We start from the raw sequence: 13,718 nt of genomic DNA on the forward strand, positions 1-13,718 counted from the left end.
TCCTCTGTGGGACGAGCTCAGGACTTCAGAGCAGCCACAAACCTCAGTGCCTCTTTTTCCAAGAGCAAGGCACGCTTGTTCAGCCTTGCCTGCGTTGGGATAAACACCGTGCACGTACAGTGTAGTTAATTAAAACTATTCCCACTCAGTTTTCCCCCGGGGGAAGGAAGGGAGAAGAGATAGATGCTCATGGGAGAGGTGCTTGTCACATTGCTTAATGTGATCTGGAGGGGGACACGCAGTGCTGCGGGGATAAAAAGCCATGGAGGGCTTAGGGAACACCACAGAGTGCATGGAGAGCTGTCCCTGGAAAGAGATTTCCCTTAATGCACATACTGTTGAAGGGAAGAAGCAGTGTGTTTCTATGGGAGAAAACAAGAGACCAAGACCATCCACTCTCCAAGGAGAGAGCATGGATGGAGGCATACCCTGACACCCACCCAATGTTGACTTCTTGCTTGGGACTTTTGGGACCTTGGGAACCTTCCATCCTCCCAAGATATGTTTTTGGGTGACCCATGGAAAGGACAGAAGAAGTCACAAGCGGCTGGGTGTGGGCGTGACGCAGCTGGGTTTACGCACCAGCGCTCAGTCTTGGTGACTCAGCCCTGATGCTGCAGGAGTCGTCCTGGACGCCAGACACAGAACAAGAACAGACTACAGCTCTCCTGCCCGCTGCTACCCGACTTACTCGTGGAGACACCAGGGAGTCGCTCAGGCCTCTATTTTGTGGTGTGTAGATGCAAAAGGGCTTGTTCAGGGAGAGCAAATGCAACCAATGCCACGACACCCAGGGCAGTTTTCCACCTCTGCGAGAGGCTTGGTTCCCAATGGTAGGCATCCTCCACACTGAGCACAGGACCTGGGACAAGCCCTTCTGAAGCACTTTCATTTAAAAACAGCTCCGGTGGCTTGCTTTTGTCAGCGCTGAGCAGCTTGGCACTGAGCTGGTGGTGCTGCCGTGGGAGGAATGCAGCCAGTACCCCCCAGCACGCAGGGCTCCCCCAGTGCCTTCCAGCAGGTGTTGAACAATACCAGGTGCAGAAGAAAAGGTGAAGCTTTGTGGGACGGTGCCGGTGGGCCCTGGCCGATGCTGTTTGCAGCAGAAGCTGATGTATGCAGAGCAAGCAGGACCTAGGCACCACCAAGGGATTTCCACCTCCCTGGATAAGATCCTGGAGGTGCAAGGGGGATTTGATTTTCCCAAAACAGGAATAAAAACCCGGCACTTAATGATGGGTGGGATGCTGCCACCCACCAGGGCAGGGGGGATGTCTCCAGTCAGGGACCGAGTGGGCGGGCGGCTGGGTGGCAGCGATGTCATTTCAGAGGGAGCTGTGGCATGGGATCCTCTTCTGGGGCTCGGGCACTTGTGACCCCACAACAAGAGGACCCAGCAGGGTAGGGCCAAGTGAGCCTAGATGTCCAAAATGAAAGAAAAGTCAGATTTCATGCTATAGGTTCCCAAGAAGGTAAATTGTCACTTTACAAATGTAAAAGCAGTCAGGTTTGGGCTCCCCTTGGAGTTGCTCTTTGCAGCAGGAAAACATTTTGCCTGATCACGAGGTGTTCAGTTTTAGGGTTTTTTTTCTCTCATTGAGGAAATGTCTGCACTTTGGTTGTCTGAAGCTGAGAATGAAGCACGCCTAGATGTTATTTCACCTTTGGGTATAACAGACTAAGCAGCAAAATTAGAGTATCTTCCTGCAGTTTTCTAGATTGGAGCTACTCTTTTCCTATTTATAGGGATCCTGACAGGACAGAAGTATTTATTGAGAGTTAAATAATGACATCTGTTATCATGAATATCAAATCCAATGGAAGCTGTTTCATATTAAAAAAGAAACTCAAGGCCAAATTTTCTCTTGATGAATACAGGCACAGCTTTATAAACTTCTTTAAAGTTTCACTCTTTACACCAGAATAAAATTCAGCCAGAGGAGCTTCTATAAACAAGTACTATACACATGTGCAAAAAGAGTTTGCTTTTAAAAAATGTCTCACAAAAAAAAAAAAAAAAAAGAAGAAAGCAGAAACAAAACCCCAGACCTTTTAGGATTTGTTCCTTTAGGTGGAATCAAAGTGACCTCTAGTGATTCCCGGTTAACCGTGCAGCTTGGCGGCTGCCGGCACCGAGCACGAGTGGTGCAGTGGTACGATGCTCTCTCATCTGCTATAAATGCAATCGGTACCTGATTAAAGCTAAATTGTAGCAATTAATAACTGCTACAATGACCATTCCAACAATTCAAGTATAAAATATTTTCCCAAACTCTACCGTTTCTTTTCATGCAAGTCGCGCACTGTTAAAAGAAGAGGATTGTTTTTATTAGCCCATTAAAAATGAGCAACACAATGAATTTATTAGTAACTTATCATCCATGTGTCTTCTGGCACTGCTGACGTGCTGTTCTTTGGGAATAGGCAGGATAGGAAGTGCGCTAGATTTGTGATTTAACTCGTTTGTTCCTTTTTTTTTGGAACAATCACAGGCAGATTGCAAAATTATTACCAGTTGTGTAGCGAGTGTGGAGTGCTCCTGTGGGGCTAAACCATACCCATCCATGGGTTCAACCAGGCTGGACAGCAGGAGAGAGATTTTCACCCCTACAAGGTCATCTTTTTCCTCCCAAACTATCACATTAAAAAAAAAAAAAAAGAGCATAGAGGAAGGATGTTACAGTTCATCAACAGTGGGGTAAAAATATATAGCCAAATTATGTCGATTTAGCATGAAAATCAATAGAAAACGGGGTTCGAAATGGGATGTAATCATTCAGAGGCAATGTGGGGGAAGCTCAGTCAGCAGTGAGACAGTTGTGTGCGCTGGCCTAATATTCCCCAGGGATATTTCGGGGTTGGAGAAGGCAGCAAAAATCATTAATCCCTTTGGCACAGGAGATAGGGACGGGCTCGAAGGAGATGCTAAGCACTGCTGAGACTCCGAATGTAGATATTTTAAAAAAAAAAAAATCTTCCGTAGGTTAAATGTGTCAATCTCTGAACCAGAACTGGTGAAAAACAGGACACTATTCCTGCCAGGAAAAAATGACCCAACTGCTTTAGTTTCATACGTGTTTTGATGAAGTTCATCTCCAACCTCCTCTCTGATTCTTTCCCTCCTTATCCCCATTATAGACCATGAAGTTTGGCATCTGCAGGAAGAAGGACAAGAACATTGCTTCCCTCTTGCTCTCTTTCCCTGTTGCTGGCTCTCCGTGATGGTCATGCCGAGAGCAAATTGCTGTTTGAATCCTCTCCAGGGTTGTTATAGCATTCCCTCTAATTTTCACAGAGGCTCAGCCGCAGCCGCTGTAATGAAACGTGCTCCCTTGTTGTGGTCAGTGCTACTTTCATCACCCATTTGCAATAAAGCTCCTTTTTTTTTTTTTGCCCAGTTTTGTCAGCACCTTCCACTCCTACCAGTAAGTATTATTTAGGACATTCCTAAGATACATTTCAGAAGGACTTCTCATGGAAACAAGAAGTTTTGCAACTGATGTTGTTTGACTTGCCAGCTTGGCCCGACCCTCTGCTTGCCCTGCCAGCCCCGTGAGGGATGACGGGGGACCCTTCTGTCTCTCGGGGTGGTCCACAGTGTAAAACTGGGCCTTATTCCTAATAACCGCTGCTCTCTACCCCCAAAATACTCAGGTCAGACCTGGGCTGTTATTGTCAACCTATGGTTTCACCTGCCGTTGCTCAGGAGCATCTTCTGGATTTAGCCTCCTCCATCCTGGGGCATGAAGCAACTTGAGTGAAATTATGCACGTGTTTGTCCAGGGCTTAAAAATTATCCAGAGAAGATGGATTTGTCATCAAAGAATGAACCCAGCTACCAGAGAGACCCAGCCCAGGCTGTCTGCTCTGCCCGCATAAACCTTCTTCAGAGCCACATCTCGGGGGGCCAAGTAACAGGTCCTAGTCACGTTTCTCTGTTAAGTCAAATATGTCTCAACCTGTGTTTGCTTTTAAGGCTTAGAGACTGGAGGAAAACATTTTTATTTGTCGTGAGAGGTGAATCCAATAAAAACAGGCAGGTAAGAAGAAGCAGGGTGCTTAACGCAGGATGAGCTGGTGCTAACTCTGAATTATCTTTTAGACCCAGCTATCTTTACTGGTGTTAAACCAAACCAGTATCTTTCTGTATTTTGGTTCTTTTCTTTCCCAAAGAAACTTGCACATTTTATTATGTTCCTTATTAATTTTATTTTCATTTTGGCTAAAATGATATAATTCTAATGAAAGGCAACAGCTAGAAACATGCATTTTGTCTTGAAAGAGTCACTTTCTGGTAAAGAACCATTTTCTTATTTTTAAAACCAGGGCTGTGGTAATCCAAAATACTTGCATAGCCTTTGAGTCCCAAACCTGAAAGCTGTAAAAGTATAATTTATTTTATACATGCATGCTGTGGGTTTATTTTTCCAGCTAAGGAATGAGAATACAGAAGCTGGTTTCACTTTTGTGGTCTAATAGGTCAGTGCAGATTTACCATTTGAAACATGTGCAGCCATAAATACACAACAAAACAAATTGTTGCTGCTGCTGTGATCCAAACCCCAAATTAAAAACAAATACAAATTAGAAATCCCCTTTAGAAATCTCATCTATCTAAAGCTGCTGAAATATCATCTTGATGACAGAACTTCTTAAATAACAACAGTGCATAATAGTCGGACTTTTTAGAGTGTTTTTACCAAACCTTGTTTTTGTTTGTTTTGAATATCCTAATACTTAGAGGCATTTTTAAATTTCTGACTCTGTAAGCCATGTGTTTGCATGTGAATTTCAGATTATGTTGGGTGTTTCAAGTTTGCTTCCAGCTTTCAGCAAAGATGTTAAGAAGGTGAACCTGAAATCTTGGAAGACCTGGAGGAAAAAAAAAAAAAAAAAAAAAAAGGAAATTAAAATAAAACTTGAGTTTAAAATGATCTTGTATTTATGTCATGGTAAAGTTTGCACAGTTGGAGCTGGCATCAGGAGACGAGTCAAAAGTAGCACAGTGGAACATTTAAATTCTTTGATGCTGGAAGCTACAGAAAAGTATAAACCAGCCAGCTGGAAACCAGCTCACCCAGCTCAGTCTGTCTACAGGAGAGTTAGGTCACCCTGGTCCTCCATGGGCACTTGTTTGAAGGAGGTGAAACATGATGGTATTGCATAATTTATAAAAGGTTCACTGCTGTCTGAAGGAAAGTTTTCCGAAGGAAAGTAGGTTTGTCAATCTGTTCCTTAGAAAAGGTCTCATTGGATTTATTGGGAATGAAAGCAATGATGGAGTACAGAAACAGAGACTACTCAAACAGCCTGGAGAAATAAGAGGTGCATAATACGCTCCTGCAGATCCTTCACAACTATGTGTGGAGTTCCATTTTTCCTGCCCTGGCACCCAGGAGTGGATTTAGAAATGCCGGAGGAGGGGCTGAGTGAGCAGAAGGGCGAACGTCAGGGCTGGGGAGGTCCCTCTGCTCCCACCTCCCCAGCGTCTCCTGACACGGGCTTCCAAGTGGAGCCAACCTCCCCGACTTCCCTCGTACCAGAGGGGAGCAAGTCACAAAATAATAACAGCACAAGGCTCTCTGGCTCTGGCAGGGTTGCACAAGCTGCAAACACATTTTGGGGCCGAAAGCAAAGAAAAGAGTTTGCCAACCAAATCTTGTGTTAACTGAAATGACAATGTCCTGACGAGCTGCCCGAATGCATCAAGAAGCCCTTGGAGGTATTGAAACTAACAGCCATTTCCTCCATATCTTCTTCGGTTGTCTCTGTGTTGTAGCCAGTTTTGTGATATCAATAATGTGTTGAAAGTGCATTTCTAGCCCTCTTTAGGCACTCTTGCACAACGCAGAAGCAGACACTAACATAACTGCAGGCAGATCGCACCCCTGGAGACAAGCTGGCAAACCACTGAGCGGCAAAACCAATCTTTTTGACTGTTTACAAGGAAAATTGCCAAATAAACCAAATTTTGTACCTTGGCTTTGCATAGAAAAAAGCTAAAGGTTCTTGAAACATCCAGATAAAGATGAAGCCTTGCAGGGATAACTTCATTCACCCTGCAGAGAGGGGGGGAGTCAAAGTAACTGAGGTAAGGTTTAAAAAGTACAATGTGTGGTTTGAGGGCATGCTGACGTTGAACGTGAGAGGAATAGAAAAATGGTTAATAGTAACACGGGTACGTGCAGAAAATGACTCCATCCACCATGGAAATGAAACTTGTTCTTTAATGCCCTTAAAACAAGAAGCCTTGCTGCTCTGCATCCAAAAGCAGGAGGGGAACCAACACGTGACATGACATGTCCAGGAAGGCTGATGTTAAAAACATCCATCAGATTGGCTGTGTTGGTAGGTGACTGCACAGCTGCAAAGGCAGAAACTTCAGTTTGTGTTGGGAGGAAGGGGCCTGAGCAATTGCATGCAAATACCTTGACCTCACCACCACACAAGAAAACAGAGCAGGTTTTAGTGAAAGAAGGATCAAAGACAGAGTGCCAAACACAAAACGGGATGTATAGTACCGGATTGATTGGGTCAGTTAATGTAGAACGGTTCTTTGATAAAGTCAGCGATTTTATTTTATTTTTAGACAGAACAATTGATCTAAGAAGCATTTGCAATGATGTTACGTTAGTATGTGCTACCTAAGCCTGAGAAGGTGGAAACAAGTGTGTGAGCTGCAGGCTTGGCAGTGAGGGGCTTGAAGGGCTCACCGTGAAACTGGAAGGAGGAGACAAATGGATTTCTTCAAGCATTGATCATTTCTCTGATCTATTCTAGCACTTCTCACAGAAATTTAGGAGTATGCTGTCATGGGTGACAAGACAAGAGTTGTCACGGTCAATAAAAGTGACCAAAATGTTTGAATAGAAATGGTGCGAAAATAAGTAATAAAAAGTGCTCCTTGTGCACATGAGGAGAAAACCAGTTACTCCTATTAGAAACTGGAGGTAAGAGAGGACAAATGAGTCCCACATGCAATAGCCACCTCCACGTAACTGTCATGGATGTGGCACGCCCTTGCAAAAAGCTAAGAAGCTAGGAGGTGTCAGGTGAGGTATTTCCACCAGAGTTGGGGAAAAGCTTTGGGAAGCCGCACATATGCATAAGAAGGAAGGGGTTTGAAGTTTAAGTTTTGCTTAGGATTAGAGTGAGTCTGGTGATGACAGAGATGTAGGAAGAAACCCAGGGGGCTGTGAACTCTGAAAGATGAGGGCTTAGAGACAGGTCCTCTGCTGAAAGGTTGCCCCTCCTTGATGTACATTAGCCCTGGTCAGTCACACCAGTGGTCATGGAAAAATAAGTGCTCAGCGATACATCACGTCTCTCTAGGAATTTCATCAGGTTTCACAGATATCTCTGTAGCTAATAACTTGCTATTTAGAGCAGCATTTAGTTTGCATTTATGGTCAGAACAGATTTTGAGGGCTGACAAGCCTAACCTATAGGTGTACGAGCAGTGGTTAAGGGATGGATAGATGCATAGGTCACACTGAAGGTATCCAGCCAGATTCAAGCACTATGTCATGGTTTAACCCCAGCTGGCAACTAAGCCCCACGCAGCCACTCGCTCACTCCCCCCATGGAGGGATGGGGGAGAGAATCAGAAGAGTAAAAGTGAGAAAACTCGTGGGTTGAGATAAAGACAGTTTAATAGGTAAAGCAAAAGCCACATGCGCAAAGCAATCCCAGGAATTCATTCCCCACTTCCCATGGCAGGCAGGTGTTCAGCCATCTCCAGGACAGCAGGGGTCCATCACACGTAACAGTGACTTGGGAAGACAAACGCCATCACTCCCAAAATCCCCCCCTTCCTCCTCCTTCCCCCAGTTTTATATGCTGAGCATGACGTCATATGGTGTGGGATATCCCTTTGGTCACTGGGGTCAGCTGTCCCGGCTGTGTCCCCTCCCAAGTCCTTGTGCACCCCCAGCTACTGGCTGGTGGGGTGGGGTGAGAAGCAGAAAAGCCCTTGGCTCTGTGTAAGCACTGCTCAGCAGGAACGAAACCATCCCTGGGTTATCAACACTGGTTGCAGCACAAATCCAAACCACAGCCCCATGCCAGCTACTGGGAAGGAAATTCACTCTGTCCCAGCCAAACCCAGCACGCACTCTTAAATCAGGCATGTCAAACCCAGAGGTGAGCTGTTTGGCAGGCAAGAACTCCAGACTCAGCTGCGGGGCGGGTGTGCAGAGCCACAGCCGGGACGGGACGCCCAGGAGGGCTCACTTACAGCCACTGTTATTTTGAGTGGCTGCAGTGAAAGGGTTGGCGTGACGTGGGTTGGGAAATGAAGTTATGACCTCTGCAGTGTGGGCACAGGCCAGTTCTGCTCTGGTCCAGGAGCATCACCCCACCACAGAAGGGTGCACAGGGCAGTGCCCAATAGAGTGTCCAATTTTGGGCTGGTCCTGCACAGAGAAACAGAGTGCGCTGGTCAGAGCAGAGACCAGTTTCTCCCCAGTATGACAAAGGGACCTTTGCCTGGCCAAACTGCCACGTGCTAAAAACCTGCTCCAAATATCTGCCCCCATCCCCGAGCAGGTCTCTATGGTCAGCAGCATCCCTGCCTGCCTCACGTCCTGTCCACGCTGCAGCCTGCTGCGGGATCCACCGAGCCGGAGCAGCGCTCTGAGGCAGCTGACAGAGACGAGACTGCAAACCTGTAATTATTTAAGATGAATTTGCATGTCATGCTGGCACTTCATTTTCTGTTAGATTTGCTGGGTTAGTGCTTTGATCAGCGGGCAGGGTGCTTCCAGGGCGAGCGCACGTTCTGTATTCGAGCACGCAGAGCCGGGTTCTGAGTTTGCTTTTCCCCTGCTCTGCATCCTTCCCAGGACCGAAGCGCCTGGCAGTGGGTCCGAGCCCCGCATTAACAGGCTTTCCAACCCCTGCCTGGGAGGAGCTGGGATCTTCCCATCGGGCACACAACAGGCGCCCATTTGAAGGCAGCCAAAAGGAAACAGGGAGGGCAGGGGAGTGTCTGGGGCCCTTCCCTCCTCAGGAACGCGGGTGGCTGAGTCATGGCCCCCATGCCCACCGAGGATGCCCGCTCCATCCCTGCCAGCCCCGGGGCCCAGGCTGCTGCCCGGCTCTGCTCCTGTCCGCTCTGGTTCCCAATTCACCACTTCTCATAGTGAGTTCTCTTCTGTTCAAGAACCTGCTTTTCTTTAATATATCCACTGTTATTATTGAATCAAAACCTTCCCTTTTTCAGCTTCACTCCAGGTAAAGAAAATGACAATTAACCTGATTCAGTTGTGAGTTAATTCATTTAATCTCCAGGTGCCCTCAGTCTTGAAATTAATACCCCTAAACCACAGCTAAATATCATTCAAATTTCTTCCTTTAATTATGTGTATAATGAAGCTCATTTAGAAAGCAGCCAGCAGGATGGAGATCACATTGCAGGCTTCACACCTCTTTCCCACTACCATCCAAATCACTTTTTCCAGGTTAGGCTGACACTCAGGACTTCTCTCCCCCGCCCTGGATGCGGCTGTGCTGGCGGCTCGGGGATGCTCTGCCACCCTGCCCAGCCTCCCAGCACCACCTGCCGACATCGGTCCTAAAAACAGCCTCGCACAGCAGCAGGGCCTGGGAATTTCCATCTCTGCCAAATACGGAGGAGAAACAGCCTTGGAGGACTCAGTTCGTGGTGTGTTATGGTTTTTCCTGCCATCCACCAGCAGGTAAAGAGGTTTCACAGGCAGCAATCGCTGCTCAGTCCTCCCACCTCTCCCTGTATTGCCCTTCCCCTCTGTCACACACCAGCCAAGCTCTCACATCCCTCAAACACTGAGCAACAAAATTGAGTTAAACTAGTGTTTTCTACCTGATCTCCTCTATAAATCTGCTACTTTGCTTTCCTACCTGGAGGAGGGCCGAGAGCTGGACGGTGTTTCCATGGAGTCCTCCAGCAAAGTCCTTGCTTCCATCAGCAAGGCTGACACTAGAGCTTGGGGAACCCTCTCCCCTGAGGCCAAAACCCAGTAAAAGGACCGAGGACGTACTTCTCCTCCTTCGGCCATAGCAAGGATGGTGACAGAGAGGGCTGAACGCCCGCAACGGGCTGCAGCCCCGCAGTGGTGGGCAGTGAGGGCAGCAGGGGGGACGAGGCTGAGCCTGGATGCCCCTGTGCTGGGGGGGTTTGAGCTCTTCTGCCATCACAGGGTGGCATGTACAGCGTACCTGGGCTCACGTGCTCTGCTGCAATACTTAATTTTTTACTCAGTTTTTTGGCAAGTTGAATGTTTTCTTCTAGGATTACTTTGGTTGAGCATCTCAAGCTGGCCACCTCTCATGCACAGGTCACCAGGCACCAGTCCACTGCCACCTCCAGTGCCAGGAGCTGAGTAACCAGCTTCCCTGGGTGTTTTACTTGGCTTCCACAGGTCACAGATGCCTGGGTCCTGGCATGGGGCATGAACGTGGCAGGCTCGTGGCCACCCCAAGGCATCGAGATGTGTCTCACAAGGAGCATCCTCCCTGCTGTCCCACGCTGCAGCGGGCTGCATTTCCAGAGCTGGCTGCTTCCTTGCCTTTTTTTTACTCTTCTGTCTAAAGATTTTGCTGGAGATGCCAGGGAAAAACAGAAAGGCACCCCCACCCAAACCCCTTGTAATGAGTTCCTGTAAATGGGTGTCCTGGTTTCGGCAGGGATAGAGTTAATTTTCTTCCTAGCAGCTGGTGTAGTGCTGTGGTTTGGATTTAGGATGAGAATAACATTGATAACACACTGATGTTTGTAGTTGTTGCCAGGCAGTTGAGGACTTTTCAGCCTCTCGCACTGCCCTGCCACGGAGAAGGCGGGGGGCAACCAAGAAGCTGGGAGGGGACACAGCCGGGACAGCGGGTCCAAACTGGCCACAGGGACATCCCATACCATATGACATCATGCTCAGCATATAACTGGGGAGTGGGCTGTGAGGTGATTTGGCTCAAAAAGTAGCTGGGTATTGGCTCCAGGTGGTCAGCAGTTGTGCTGTGCATCACTTGTTTTGTATATTCTATTATTATTATCATCATCATCAATATCATCATCATCTTCCTTTTCTGTCCTATTAAATTGTCTTTATCTCAACCAATGACTTTATGTTTTTTTCTTTTCAGTTCTCTTCCCCATCCCACTGGGGGTGGAGCGAGTGAACGGCTGTGTGGTTGATTGAGCTGCTGGCTGGGTTAAACCACAGCAATGGGTTTCAAGCCTGGTTGCGTCTCTGGTCAGCCTGACCTCAGGTTTTTTCACACCTTTTCCAAAATCACATGTTAAAACCGGTTCTCTGAGAATATTCTGGCGCATTTGGTATAAACAAGGCTGGTGTCAAGCTGCAGCAAGGGGCTCTTTGGGGTGGGGTTTTTTGTGTTTCCTTGGGGTATTTCTAATAACGGCACAAGGACCATATTCCTGTGGGAAATGTGGTCTCGCTCTCCCTGCCAGCCCCCAGCCCACGGGGAGCTCGGCAGCGCCCGGCTGAGCAGCCTGTCCACCCACCGCACGCCTCTCGGCACCCCAGCCCCTGCCCAGACCCCTCTCCCAGCACCTCTGGGCTTGGCATGAGCAGGTAAAACTCCAGCATGACCAACACCACGATCAGCATCACTCCTCCCCAGTGCCTGGCATCGCTTCTGCCCAACGCGTTGTTCCATGTGGGTCTATGTCCCTCCATCATGAAAACTTACTGTGAGACGGGAGGAGGAAGGGGAAGGTAAGCACTTCAAATACAAAACGGATTAGAGATGTGCTCAGCCTCTTCTTGGGATGGAGGGACCCCTTCCCAGGTGGGCCGGGGCTCCCCCCATCCCACCATCCACGCTGGGAGAAGCAGCACAAACAGGGCAGAGGGTTCGGGAGGGCAGCGGGGAGGTGCCTTCCTGGGGGCAGAATCTCTCCCTGCACCTGTGGGAATTGCATCATGAATTGTTGGCCTGGGGATGGGCAAAGTTGTGGTTGAAGGACATATACCAGACAATTATTTAACTTTATGAGGTTGAGGAAGAAGAAAAGCCCTTGTACCATCATGCCCAGCATAAGTCCTTGCAACCAGAGCCAAAAATCACCTTTCTTAATACCTTCTAGAGAGCTGGCAGCAGTCCTTCGCTCTGCCTGTCACACTGGCACATCTTCCTTTAAGATGCACTCACCAGCATAAGACAACATAAAAAAACCCAAACCCTAAGGACTTGTGTTAAACTTGGCTTTTGTGTTTCTTGTCACAGTTAACTTCACACCTTCACTCAGGAAGAAAGCCCAAATATCTTGTAACTACATATCACCTTCATGGAGAAGGTTCCCATCCCTTCTGTTGTCCACTCCACACTTTTAAAAACCCGGGGGATTTGAACAGAGCATGTCAGGAATTTTTCATTTCCTTTCATGTTTTTGATATTTCAAAGCGCTCACTTTCAATGCGATGATGGCACGGCTCTTGGAGATGGAGATGTAAGGACACCGTGGAGCGTGGTGAGAACGGGGTCCGTGTTTCCCCACCAGCTGAGCCTCCCTGATGTACTGTGCCCAAACCTCTGTGCTGGGACCTCCTGTCACCCCAACCCCTTCTTCTGCTTCGCAAAGATTTTTAGAAAGGACTGAAGCCGCCGAGTCCAAAGGAAAAAGCCTGAAGGGGAATAAACCCTGAACCACTCACTTTCTCCAGGAGGGAGGAAAACCCCTTTCTTTCTAGGGGTTTGGTCACCCAGACCGTGCTTTGGCATTGAAAGTTTCTCCTCACCTTCTCCCAGGTCTCCTCCTGATCCCTGGGGTGATGATCACCTTCACCTGACTCCTCACCCTGCTGCCAAGCCCCCTTAAATGGAGATCCTGATTCATCTCCTCAGTGTTTATAATTTAGCAGACATGTGAAGCTGGGAGAGCCACAGGGCATCCACTAGTGACCAGGACCACTGTTGGTGGATGGAAGGACAGAAGTGTTTTCCTGGTTGTTTTTTTTTTCTCATTTGGTGGGTTGGCTGGTTTTGTGGGTGGGGGGTTTTTTTGTTCTTTTGGGGTATTTTTAGGCTTTTGAGGGTATTTATTTATGGTCTTTGGATAAAAAGAAGTATTTCTCTGCTCAGTAAATCACCCCACTTTGTTGAACCATTCCCATGGGAGGAGAGGGGAAAAATGAGGATGGGCAGCTCCCAGATACATTTTTTTAACCCTTCCCTTTCCCAGCAAAGAAAAACGAGTGGCTGCTTTCCTACCAAAACAGAAGGACACTGCCAGAGCGGCAGGGAGAGGATGCTCGGAGGATGCTGTGGCTGCTCTCCCCCAGCTCGGTGGAGATGCACCCTCCATTGAAGACCACTGGTGTTGGCCAGGGGCTGTCACTGGGGTGGCTGCAAGGCTCAGAGCTCTCTAGCATGCTGCCTTGTCACCTGTGCCTGCCCCATCTCCTTCCAAGACCAAACCGAGGGGGAAGAAGCTAAGAAGGCACGTCAGGAGGGGGCCAAAGCGGTGACACATTGCATGTGCACTAAATGGTCTGTTACAACCCATGGGACCTCAGCCGTTTCATGGGTGAAATTCTCGTCTCAAAATGTAGAGTCTCATCAGAAACAGCAGCTTAAGAGAGGAGCAATGAAACAGAGACCAGTGCAGAGGCTCGTTGAGTTGTTCCTTCACTGCTGAGGTTCCTCCAAGCCCTGTTTGCACCATAGTGGGTGATGGCAGCCATCTGGTGACTATGGCAATCATCTTCAAAGAAACTAGA

The sequence above is a fragment of the Balearica regulorum genome, chromosome 2 (assembly GCF_011004875.1).
Source record: "Balearica regulorum gibbericeps isolate bBalReg1 chromosome 2, bBalReg1.pri, whole genome shotgun sequence".
NCBI lineage: Eukaryota > Metazoa > Chordata > Aves > Gruiformes > Gruidae > Balearica > Balearica regulorum.